This window comes from Stegodyphus dumicola, chromosome 12 (assembly GCF_044657685.1).
Source record: "Stegodyphus dumicola isolate Sdum_Otavi_A_Nest chromosome 12, ASM4465768v1".
NCBI lineage: Eukaryota > Metazoa > Arthropoda > Arachnida > Araneae > Eresidae > Stegodyphus > Stegodyphus dumicola.
This window is the reverse complement of record NC_140779.1, coordinates 35,853,002-35,865,922: the sequence shown is the minus strand read 5'-3', so window position 1 is coordinate 35,865,922 and position 12,921 is coordinate 35,853,002. Positions and strand designations below refer to the sequence as shown.

Here is a 12,921-nt window from a genome sequence, read left to right as displayed (position 1 = left end):
TAAAAATATTTTTTACTTTCAGTACTTTATTTACTTTACGTTTTTGTATCTGATGATATACATCTTTGTATCTCAACTGAAGATATTTATTTTTCTGTATAGTAGTCTGAGATAACGAGAAAATTACAAATCAAATATTTAAATTGAACATAATTTTTGTGCAAAATTTTGAAAAATTCACTCGTATTTTTGGAAATTTTATTGTTAAAACGGGAATTTCGAAAACATGTATGAATTTTTTAAAAGTACTGCATTATCATTTTACTTTCTGATATCCTTTGAGGTTGTGCATGAAACTATTTAGAATCTAAAATTTGTTACGTCTTTAGTCATTGCTCATCTTTTAGATACTTTTATCTTACTAATTAGTTTATAAACTTATTTTAGTAGTAAAAAATTCTGTAAATCCCAACAATAAAAAAGATGATTATTCTTTTAAAATTATTTTGACAAAGTAAAATTTGTGAAATTAACCGTAAATGCCATTTTAAATATAACGTAAATTTCCAATTTGAAAATCAAAAATTATAGTTAAAAAATTAGAAGATTTTTCTTTTTAGAAGATTTTTCGAATATAGCCAAAATGTAATTATAGTTTGTGTTTACAAAATTTTTCATTTAAATTACAAGTTCGATTGAGTTTGTATCGACTTCTTTGGCTAATAATGTTTTTTAAAGCTGATCTGTTTTGTAAAATGATATTATTATTTGAAACTTCGTCTAAAAATTTTTTTTTAAACTTCCCCTTTTTAAGCTTATCATTTGTGTAGCATTTTAAAAGAAGAAAGCTATTGTTACCAAATGCATAACTCAGAAACAAGTTTTGCCATAAGTAGGTCACATATTTTTTACAAATTTACTTTTTTTTTAATGGCTTACCATGCTGTCTGAGCCATTCATTGTGCATATTGGTTATTTTCTAAACCGTTACGTAGCTTGTCGGATCATTTTCCCCACTAGTAACATTTAATAACCTTTTCCTTAAACTACCGCATGCCTTTTAGTTTCTCCGGTAAGCTCCACTGAATTCATTCTCTCGCGCAGTATTGCATCAGCCGGAATGACGCTGGTGTCTGCAGCTGTGTCACGGAAGCTGTCAGGTTTTTCGTGTTCTACCGTCTGCTGATTTATCATAACCGCTTGATGCGTACTAGTAGGTGAGTTATTTGGCATCTATGTATCTATGCTGGAGGAAACTTCGGTCATCGCGTTAACCTGTGTTTTAATTTAATATTCAAGTTCAGAATGTATTTCAAAATTATATAATATCTATTAATAATTTTATCGTTTTTTTTGTTGAAGTTTACTTATTATTCAGTTTTTTAATTGTAAGAACTTACTTTAAAATTCTGTTTTAATTGTACAATTTTAAATAATTTTAATTTTTTAATTAAAATTATTTTAATAATGCATTGATTTTTAATGGATAAAATGATTGCTAAGGAATTTTATGGCTAACGAAGTTGGGAAGTTAATTTTAAGAATTTGTCATTTTCGTTTTGATCCTGCATGTTTCATTTTGACATTTTTTTAAACCTGGAAAAAAAATTTTTTTCTTTTCATTTATTGATAACATTTTGTTTGTTATAATTACAGTAGAAGTCCATTAGTCCGGCATCCAACAGTCCGGAATGCCCGATAGTCCGGCATCGCTCCGGAAAATTGTAAAAATTTTGGTTTTCTCCAAAAGTGTATCTTTAAAGCAAATAAAACCGCTCGAGAGCTATTCGGAAGTTTTCGGGGTAGTTCGAGATCATCCGGAAGCGCTCGGTATTGTTCGGAAACAATTAGCGGCCGGCTAGTCTCAGCTGTCACAACAAATTCAGGTGCAGTGCAGCTCCGTTAATCAATCACGAAGCGTCTTCGCCATTTTTTTGTGCGTTGTTGTTTTGTGTCCTTTCACATCGCAGTAAACGTAACTTTTGAAACTGTTTATAAAAAAAGTGATTTTCGTTCTAACTGTACAGTGACCATGTTTTCAAAACCTAAGCCTTCGAGTTCAAAAGGAGAGAAACGAAAACACGTAACACTGACTCTCAATCAGAAACTAGAAATCATCAAACGGCTAGAAAAAGGCGAGAATAGAAATGTTTTAATGAATGAATTTAATATTGGCTCATCAACTATTATGATTTATCAACTATTTATGACTATTTAATATTGGCTCATCAACTATTTATGACATTAAAAAACAAAAAGATGAACTAATGAAGTTTACTAAACGTTTGCTAAATTTTATACTAAACGCCAAAAGTCAAGAAAACAAAAAGACATTCGTGACTTTTTTAAATCTAAGTGAAATATGTTTTACAATACGTGTACATACATTATATGAAATGTAAAATAAACTTTGTTGTATGTATTTGCTTACTGTATTTTTAGTTTAATTATTAACCTAATTGTTCTTATAATTACCGCCCGATAGACCGGAATTTTCGGTAGTCCGGCACCGAGCCGGTCCCGAACGTGCCGGATTATCGGACTTCTACTGTATAGATCCCAAAACATATTGTTGTCAATCAACAGTACGTAAAATCTTATATTTATCATCGATGTTATAAAAGTGCATTGCTCGTCAGGGAAAGAAAATGAATAATTTAAAATGTTATTTTATCTATATTTCTTAATAACATTCTCCAAAAACTCTTATTTTGTGACCTAAGTGATAAATATGTACTAATTCAGAAGTCAAACAACAAAAATCAGCGTTATACCTACAAAATTTTCACAGGACTAGTTTCGATGGTTTTACCGAACCATCATCTTCAGCTGCGAAAATTTTGTAGGTATAACGCTGATTTTTGTTGTTTGACTTCTGAATTAGTATTTATTCGGCGTGTTATTGTGTCTTAATGATAAATATGTGTTTAATCTGTGTAATATGATTTTAAAATTTCTGACTCTTGCTTGTTCTGTTGACATACATATAAAATGTTTTATATTACATGTATATTTATTTATTTATTTTTTGTTCGAATGATAATATGCGTTTTTAATATTTCGATAATTTTCTGTTGAATCCATTCTACATCCCGCCTCCCCGAAAAAAGTGCGAAAATAAATATGAGAACTTCTAAAATTGAGGTTCTTTTTTTAATTGAATTTTAATTTATTTATTGCTAAAGATTTAGTTTTTAAAGAGATTTAGTTTCCAAAAATATATATTCTTTTTAAACTGATAAATAAATTATGTTTTTTATATTAAAGGATTACTTTTATATTTCTTAATTAAAATATTAATAGTAAGCCGCTTTTCGTACTGGACTGTACTTTCAAATTTTCGAATCAGGACCTTTCAGATTACAAGGTAATATTTTTCAACACCTGTGAAATCACCTCCCAACGTGTGCGAATTTCGCGTCCTAATGAAATTATCATCACGTTAATTGAAATTTTTCCTGCAAGCTTCGTGCATAAGTGATTCTGTAAGAAAAAAAGGTACGCGATTAACATCTTGAATATTTATTTTCTTATTTAATTATTTGCAAATGTTTTGAAGTGCCGTTAATTTATGATGGAATAGTATTGTAGTGTGCTTTTCCCCTTGCATTGTCGTTCCGTATTGCTATTTTGAATATCCTGTGAATTGTAGGAGATTAATTGTTTATAAGTTATAGATTAAACCTTTTTTAGGCATTAACTTGAAATCTGAATGCAAAGATTAGATTGAAAGTGTTTCCACCCCTTCTTCCTTTAGACCATAGTCTCTAATTTGAAGATATCAGTTGACAGTTTGAAACGCCTCCGACAATGATGTTAATACTTTTAGTTTTTATACTCTAGGTTTATAAGGGGAAAAATATTTCTGTAAAATGTATCTGCATAAAAATATATGTAGATACACAGGAATATTATGTATTATTTTTCACTGAACTTTTTATTTTATTCTTGTTTGTATATTTTTTAACTTTGTTGCGAGCTAGGATTGTTGATGTTTCTTTAAATAATGAGTCCATATAGTGAAGAAAAAATGAGCAATTTATTAAGAAAATAGCCACAATAAATAAATAGTACTCACAACGCGGTAATGACTGGAAATAATTCAAAGAGAACGCGGATATTTAGCAATTCCTCCGTAGCACGCGAAATTCTTTAAATTCTCAGTGTAAACTGTAACTCGTAATTCAGCTAACCGCTAAGTCTCACAGCTGATAGGCAACTGATTCCCAAATGAGCTCCCTAGTCCTCCAACCCATATTTATATTTTGCAGAGTGGGGTTTTACGTATTACTTACGACCAGCTGAGTTGCTGTACCGCCTATTATATGACTATCAGCATTTGTACTTAGTTGGTGAGGCATTCAGTTGTCGTTAGGCCTAGCCAAAAATATCTATAAAATATTAAAATTTGTAGCGGAATATATAAAGTTACTTCGGAAGATGGGTATTTGTGACCTATGGTTGTTAAACAGACCCTGTCATTTGACTGTGCTGATTGAGGATTTTAGCATTGTTTTATGCATTGTGATTCTTAGTTTACAGATAATGTTTACTCTAGAAGTCAGTGGTAACTTGGATATAAGAAGTTATTCTGATGCATTTATGCTGAACAATATCAATTGGTTAGATCAATGTACATCATATGTGCTGTTCATATAATTGGCAAAGTTCTTATGTAATATTTCTTCACATTCATAGTAGTCACTTGCATTATTTACTTATTTACGGTTCACTTACAATGTATAGTCTGCCTGATAACTGAAGATGACACTGAGGAAATTTCGGTAGAATCCGCCATAGGGTTTCGAAAATGTTTTCCCGAATCTTCCAGAAAGTCACTAAAGTGGCGAGAAATCGCCATACTTTACCAACTTCGGTGCCAGTTGGGTTGCCAGTATTCATTGTTACCATCAATTCCATTAATTCCAAAATGACTCAATTCATGATCTTCCATTTATGCCTTTCTTAGTTCTTTTCTTCTTCGGGGATCAATCTCTGATGCTAAAGAGTAAGTAATAATTTGTTTAACAACTGGAACTTCAAAGCCATATTTTAACTTCGCTATCGAACAATATTTGCACTTTTCTGCACAAGGTCGTCTCGAAAGTATATCAGCTCTATAATGGCTTATCCCCAATCGAAATGCAACTCCCATGTGAAATTTCTCTACTATATCGAATGTCCATATCATATTCATGTATCCATGTAGACACCTGACTCTCCGGATTTTTGAAATTATGCAGCTAATTTAACGCATGGTCGGTACGCAACAGGAATTTCCGACCATGTTTGATTTCTTTAGCGATGACTAACAGTTCTTTTCTGATGACGTAGTAATTTCTGCCTGGTTTTAAGGGGTTTTACTAAAATAGGTAATGATGTATTCCTGGACATCAATTTCTTGTGAAAGAATATCTCTAATTCCGCCATTGCTGGCGTCTATGTCTAGAATAAAGTTGCATTTCGGTTGGGGATAAGCCATTATAGAGCTTATTTACGTCGTAAATACGTCGTAAATTATTAATTATATACGACGTAATTACGTCGTATATAATTAATAATATATGTATATTTACGACGTAATTACAAAATATTTACATCGGATCGTATCAAAACCCATTGATCTTAACCCTTTCCGGCACGCTACTTTTTAAAGTTGGAGTTTTGATGGAAAAAAAAAAAAAAAAAAAAAAAAGGTAGGCAGTCAAATTAGGCCTAGAGGAGTACACAAGTAAAATTTTGTGAAGATAGCACTTATCGTTTAATTCTGTGGTGGGCACACTGATTGAATAGAGCTTCGAAAAGAGTGCTGAAACGAGCATTATTGTCAATGAACTGACCGATGAGATGCGGAGAAACAAAGAACACAGACTCTTAGTTGTTCTAGATTATCGGTGAGCCCTGTCTGGGCACACCTAGGGTTCGCTATTTAATTTTAAGCAAGATTTCAAGGTAAAAATTTAAAACTAATATAGAATAAGGAGATTAGCATACAGCCAAAAAATAACATAGAAATTTCTTTTCAAACAATTCCTTTTATACCCTAAAAAAAATCTGGAAGATTTCTTTGAAAAATGAGGGTCTTAAAAACTAAGCATGTCTAAAATATATGGGCCGGTTTGTGTTGAGCTGCCATCTACTATAAATGAAGAAAGTTCGGAGTAACCTATAGTAACCTATAAATCCTTTTTCATTCAATTTTTCTGTGCGTACAGAAGGAAATTTTTAGGTGTGTCCAGACCGGACACACTGTGCCGCAAAGGGTTTTTTAAATGGTAACTGACTGAATATTTTGGTCACCCCGAAGGGATCGCTAATGTTTCAAAGCAGTGTATGGGGAAAACCGGTTAGGGTTCTTCTTCTTACTTCCCTATCTCCATATTACTATGTAGTATCTCATTTCATTTTCATCTATTCCAAACATCGGTATTTCATCCATTTCCATCATGGCTTTCATCTGTTCTTTTGTCCTATTGGTTATTGGTATCCAAAGAAATCCCACTTCTGACACTGTTCTGTCTTTCCTTGCATTTTCTGGATTCTATAAGAAGTAGTTTGACATCTTTGCTTTTCATAAATCAATGCTTTTATAATGATTGAAGGAATATTCTTATGGAAAACCCATAAAATTTCGTATCAGAGACTGTTATTGTGTATAATCGACAGCGTACGGGATCTCAACTCCTACTTACTACATACTCAGGACATCCCGGGATATCGGCTTTTGATTGCTAGCCTAATTTTTAAACACATCCCATTATATCCTCTGAACATCTTATCTAGGTCCCATAGACAGCGTATGGGATGTTATTAGGACTTTATAAAGCCCTACTTACTATATCCTGAGGATATCCCGTAATATCCTAGTTTCCTTCTAGACTCATCCTCCCGAGTGCTTAATGTCACATCCCATTATATCCTTAACACATCATATCTAGGTCCTACTGAATGCATATGGGATGTTATCAGGATTTGAAATACTAGTTACCGATATCCCTTTAACCTCTTAAATAGTATATACTGCCAACTGCTTAATGTCACATCTCAGTATATCCCCAGGAAACTATGAATATTATTAATGTTTAGAAACAACTTAGTAAAATAGATATGAAAATTAAATAATGTACAGTGTCAAAAAACTAAACTGGTAAATTTGAGAACAAATATCCGCAGAATGTTTGACAATCGAAGTCCTCCGGACAATGCAGTATGAATATCCTCAGGATGTGAAATTGGTGAAGTCCTCAGGACAATCTGAGAATCAACATCTTCATGACATCCTATCATATCCTGGGACATAGTGACTTAAATAAGACATCCTCAGGATGTTAAATTACGATGTCCTCAGGTCATCTGAAAATCAACATACTCAGGGCATCCTAAGTATGTCCCGGAATTCTGCGACTTAAATAGGACGTCCTGAGGATGTTCTGTGCTAAGGGGGGTATTGAATGCAGTATTTAATGTTATATAATTTCTTTCACGTCCTCGAGAATATAGTCAAATATTTAATTAAAATAAAAGCTCACGCTTATCAGATATTTTTAGTGGTGTTAAATATATATATTTAATATCAATAAAAGCGTAAATTTTTAACATCAATAAAACTGGCCCGGCGTTTACTTACGGCTTGTTAAATCTTAAATAAATTGATGTGTGCTTATAGGTATATGTTTATTTCTTACAGAGCTTTGCTTATGTACTTCAGAATATATTAATTTTTTTTTTTTTTTTTTTTTTTTTTTTTTTTTTTAAGTTATCCGAATACATGAGCACATCAAAGACCAAGTGCATCAAGATTACTAAACGGTTGAAAATTTTTAAGAATTTCACCGTAAAGATTTTCTAAATGAGCATCCATCATACAGTTAATGCGCAACTGTCATCTGCATATTTTGTTTCTTTCTTTTTACCTTCTAACTTTAATTTCAACATTTTGAATATAAATTTAACTTTTTAATGCTCGTATTGTCTAAGTGAAGTAAGTGTGTCCTGATGATTTGAAAAATGTATAATTTGGCATGAAATGAGATTGTATTCATCTTCTGCAATGATACTTTGTTAATAAAACCACGCTTTGGATTTCTCAGCAAAGAAAAGGCTAATAGTTTCCTCTTCTCGCCTACATGTACCAGGTTCATCGTTGCCTTTGTTTGAAAAATAAGAATAAAAATCCTTGAGCAGTCTCATCTGGAATCAAGAAGGGCAGCCTTCATTCAAAACTCGTTCTGTAGTCGTTATTCTCAACTATCAGGATCGCTCCCAGTAATTTTAATAAAAAGAAAATTCATAAGATTTTTTTTAAATCAGTTTTTTTTTACATTTGCCTACCTTTCATAATAAATATATTTAACTGAAAAAAGTATTAAATTACTTGAAAAATGAGAATCAATTGTTTTCTTGGGCATCGAAAAATACTTGTATTTCGTAATTGTAATAGCAGTCATTTCGGAATATTATTTCATATGTGATCTTTTATAAATTTTTATACTTTATCACTGTTATTTTAGAAAAACTTACTGTTAGGTTTCCGTTATATTAGGGTGTTCGGCTTCGTCTTGATCAGAGTAGGTTCCCTAGCGTGGTCTGTGTTGCCTCCCTGGGGGATGATGAAGTTTTAAAGAGGGTCACTGATAATCAAGGCGTCGATAGCAGAATATGCACTGGCAGTTGGTTGGCAAACTGAAGATTATATTGATTATGAAAAATTTATTAATAAAATTAATTATTAGTTTTTTTATTGCTATAAAGCTGTATCATACGGCAAAGAAGAAATCGTATAAAATAAATATAAGGAAAATATGCACTAAAATAATATAATATGTTTAAAAAAATCAATAATATTTTTGAAAAATATATGTGCATGTATTATGCAATTAGTGCAGCATAAAAAATTAAAATGCAGCAACACCTGAAAACACACACACACACCCCAAAAAAATTAGAATAGAAAACTAGAAACTAGTAGAATATTTTTGAACGAGGTGATTTGAAAATTAAATTAAGCATTTTTATCCCAAGTATTATAAAACATTGCATCACTGCATCAAGCAGAATCATCATTTTAATTAAAATCGAACTTTTGTGCTATTAGAATCTGTGCTTTTTGTCTATAAAAGATTGTTTATTTTAAAAATAAAACAAGAAAAATTATAAAAAATGATTGTATCTAAAAAAACCATTTTTCAAAACGTTTTCCACATTCTAAATCTAATTATTATTTCTAAGTGGTTTATGCACAGTTTATTTGTATTATAATTATAATTGTGTACTATATGTTATGGGGGGGGTCGATAAAGAAAACTGTTCCTTTAAAAAGGTCTAATAATAATAATAATAATAATAATAATAAACGCCTTGGGCAGCCTGTTTTCAGTATTTAATGATGTTAGATACTTCTGTAAAATTTTCATATTATACATTAAAATAAGCTTTGCTGTAGAACCGAAGTATTGTTTATGATGAATAGTAGTTTTTGGTTATACAAGTGCAAAAATGTTTTTCCAATCTAATTTAATTTCGTAAATCTGTATCCATATGGCATGACACGGTGGTCAGACGTAATAAAATTTTCGTATTAGTTTTAATTTAGGATAATGTTGAAGATTTTTTTATTTATTTGTCTGTTTATTAAATCGTGTAAAGTTTTGCTTTAGCTATAAGAATGGAATGTAAATACTATTTGAATTAACCCCCAAAACGAATGGCATTTATTGAATTTATCCCTTTTTTTTAAAGAAACTAAATGCATATAATTAATGGATTCGTAATGAATATTAGATTCTAATTAATGAATATTTTAATAACCATGAACGCTAGTGAAATTTATAATTTATTGCATGTTATATATGATATGGTGGTTAGTTTTTTTATATTAGATTAATTGCAACATCTCAGTCAAGTTCGTCTGACTGAAAAAAAAAAGTTCAGTATTCACAGTATTAAGGAATAGATATGTGTTTGCGAGAATATATCATATTATAATTTATATATTGTAGATCTTTCGTTGAAGTTGAGAAAACAGCCCATATTTAATATTAGCATATTTACTGTGTACAGTTAACATGCTGTAAAATTATTAACATGCTATATTATGATTTTTTTGGGGTGCATTTGAGAGCCTTTGATTTAAATTTAGCGCTTGATATTATTCTGATTTATTAACGAAGGTATAGAAAAACATTCCGAAAGTGACGTACAGTTATTTTGACAATACATAAGTGAAGAATTGGCTTATTAAGAAACATATCGAATCTAAGCTTATTTACGAGAAATGTTTAACATCCGCATCTCTTCACTTGCCTTTCGGCTTGTCAAACCAGACTGGTGCTGGTGTCACTACATTCCATATTGAGGTTATCAAGAATTAGATCGTGACACACCTCCAAATTACGTGGAACCCCGCCTGTCACTACATGCGTACCATTGGATAGTTTTTGAGTGGTTTCCAAGCCTTAGGATTTATTCGATATCTGCTTTGCCTTGAATATTTGAATTAGCCTTTTCTGCAGGTTGCATTCAAGAAGTGTCTCTGTTGTTTGTTTTTAGGTAAGGTAATTTGATTTGCCATTCTGTCATTGCACGTGTTGTAATTTTTTTTTTTTTTTTTTTTTTTTGTTTGTTTCTTAGAGATTAACTTAATATCCATTTTGTTATTTCCGCAGCTATTTTTATTCAAGGAAAAGATCTATCGGTAGTGTGTTGATTCTGCAATTTAATTTTCAAATCTTTTTTCCTAACAATGCTGTTGGAAGTGAGATAGTTCAATTTATTAACTATTTTCGCTTATTCCTGAAACTGGGTTATGTGCTCTGTATCGATGACATATCTCAGTATCCTTGTTTTATTAGACAATTTTTTAATGCAGCTGAAATATCCTCTGTAAATCATTAAAAAATATGAAAGTATGTGACAGAAATATTAAGCCTAGGTAATTTCTTTTAGCTAAAATGAGTGCGGTGGGATTTCATTGTATGTACTCTTACGAATTTATTTTACGGTTGATAAGAAGTTGGTTCACGGTTGTTTACGACTAGTAATAATTTGAAAAATTATTATTATTGATTAAGTTTCATTTTATTTGAAAGCTTAAATATATAAAGATTTGGACTACGATTGGAATTAAGAATCCAAACTTCGCTCCTTAGACTGTTAAGCATTGAGCTTCAAATAATTCCTTCTATAAGGAAAATGTAAAACTTCGTCTGGAGCATGTGACTTGAGCGATGTTATGTATTCATGGACCTCCATGTTTGTATTCTAACGACGTATTCCAAGCAGGTGCACTCTTCTCAAGCGCTCTTATTTGCGTCTCGTTTAGATTTATAATGCGTTTTCTTTCAGCTTTTAGATGTAGGCAAATTTAATCTTTCTCATATTTACGAGAAATATATACCTTGTGAAGTATATTCCTTTATCGGATACAATAGATTTCGTTATTTTATGCACTAAATTGGTTATTTTACGCAATATCGCACAAAAAATACGTACTGCTTTTATTCGTATAGGATATTTTATTTTCGTTTTATTCGATTATTATTTTCGTTTTATTCGTATTATGCAGATTTTATATTATTTCGTATTATGCAGAATAAAATAGCAAACCCTTGCGCGTTAAAAGGAAGCAGTGAAATAGTATATAATAATTCTGAGCATTATTCAACATAATTTTCCTATTTTTATTACAGTTTAGGTTTGTTATATTTGATTTATACATTTCTTGTTAAATATTTATTAAATAATAAATTCTAAAATTGTCATATAGCATGTAAGTACAAAAATTATGGCTGATAGAAATTTACTGCAAGATAATTCATCAAATTCTTTAATTTGTGAACTTTGAGTAGAGTGATAATTACTTAGTATGTATATTTAAGTTGTTAAAACGACTATATGAGCATTAATTGTATGGTTAAGATATTGTTTTGTTCGAATTTAATCTCAGAATAAAAGTACTTATTGCATTATTGTTACATTATCAATTACTAAAATTAATCGTTTGAAAGAGCTCGATTAAAAGTTGTTAAAAAGTTTTTATGTAGCATTAGTTTAACTATTGTGAAACATTTTTGTATTTAAATTACAGTAAAATGAATTTATTTTTGACAGTATTAAAATTTTTAATATGCAGTTCGTTTCTATCATTAGGTTATTCTTATGACTGTTCTATTTTGAGTGGCTAATTTTTAGTATCGTGTTGTAACTCCAAATTTCAAGACCCTTCATTAGTTGATACGATCTTGCATTGTTTTCAACAAATCACTCTCAATTATTTCGAAAACGAGCTTTTTTTAAAAAAAGTTGTTATTATTTCACCAGAATTAATGTGCGGATAAATGTAACTTCTCAACAGACAATATATATTTGGTTGTAACGAAAGTTTTTCGCAAAAAAACTTTTTTAAAATAAAGTTAAGGAAAAAAAAAAAAAGCAGTACCTTTAGAGTGGCTAGTAATCACTCCCAAAAATCTATGATTTTCTGCCAACGGTGTGATACTTTTTCAAAGCCTTCGGCCCAGAAGCTTGGTGACCGCGAGTCCAAAAATAGATCAGTCTCATTTTGGACGTTCTATGCAGAATGGAAGATAGCACAGTAAGATGTAGCTGCAGGTATAAAAACAGTAGAAGTACGAAGGAGCGATGTCAGGGCTTATATGGTGTGTGTGTGCCAAAAGATCCCATTCGAGTCCGTATAGATTCCAGCCGGTGAATGCAGGCACATGTAGTCTTGCATTATCTTGATGGAACATTACCTTTTCCCGCCGGAACTGAGTTCGACGTTTTTTCTTGATAACAGCGTCAACACGGACTAGCATCTCGTTGTACACCTTACTGTCGAGGGTTTTACCTTCTTCCAGATACACTTTGCGTATAATACCACGGCAATCACACCAGATACAAACATGATCTTTTTGTTAGTCAAATTGCGCTTTAGGACGCTTTCACCGGACGCAGACCAACCCCCCTTTCGGTCTGTGCTTT

The 12,921-nt window shown here is 31.2% G+C and overlaps 1 protein-coding gene across 3 annotated transcripts in view; it reads left to right on the top strand.

Annotated features, from left to right (window-relative positions):
- The window catches only part of TyrRS (Tyrosyl-tRNA synthetase), a 109,326-nt gene that overhangs the window by 40,132 nt on the left and 56,273 nt on the right, over positions 1–12,921 (top strand). The window contains exon 1 of one of the 3 annotated variants that reach the window (XM_035351895.2): positions 1,046–1,157. The exons of the other annotated variants lie outside the window; for them this stretch is intronic. The gene's annotated coding sequence lies outside the window, so the exon portion shown is untranslated. Of the gene's footprint in view, positions 1–1,045; positions 1,158–12,921 lie in introns of those variants that run through there. 3 annotated transcript variants of the gene reach the window in all.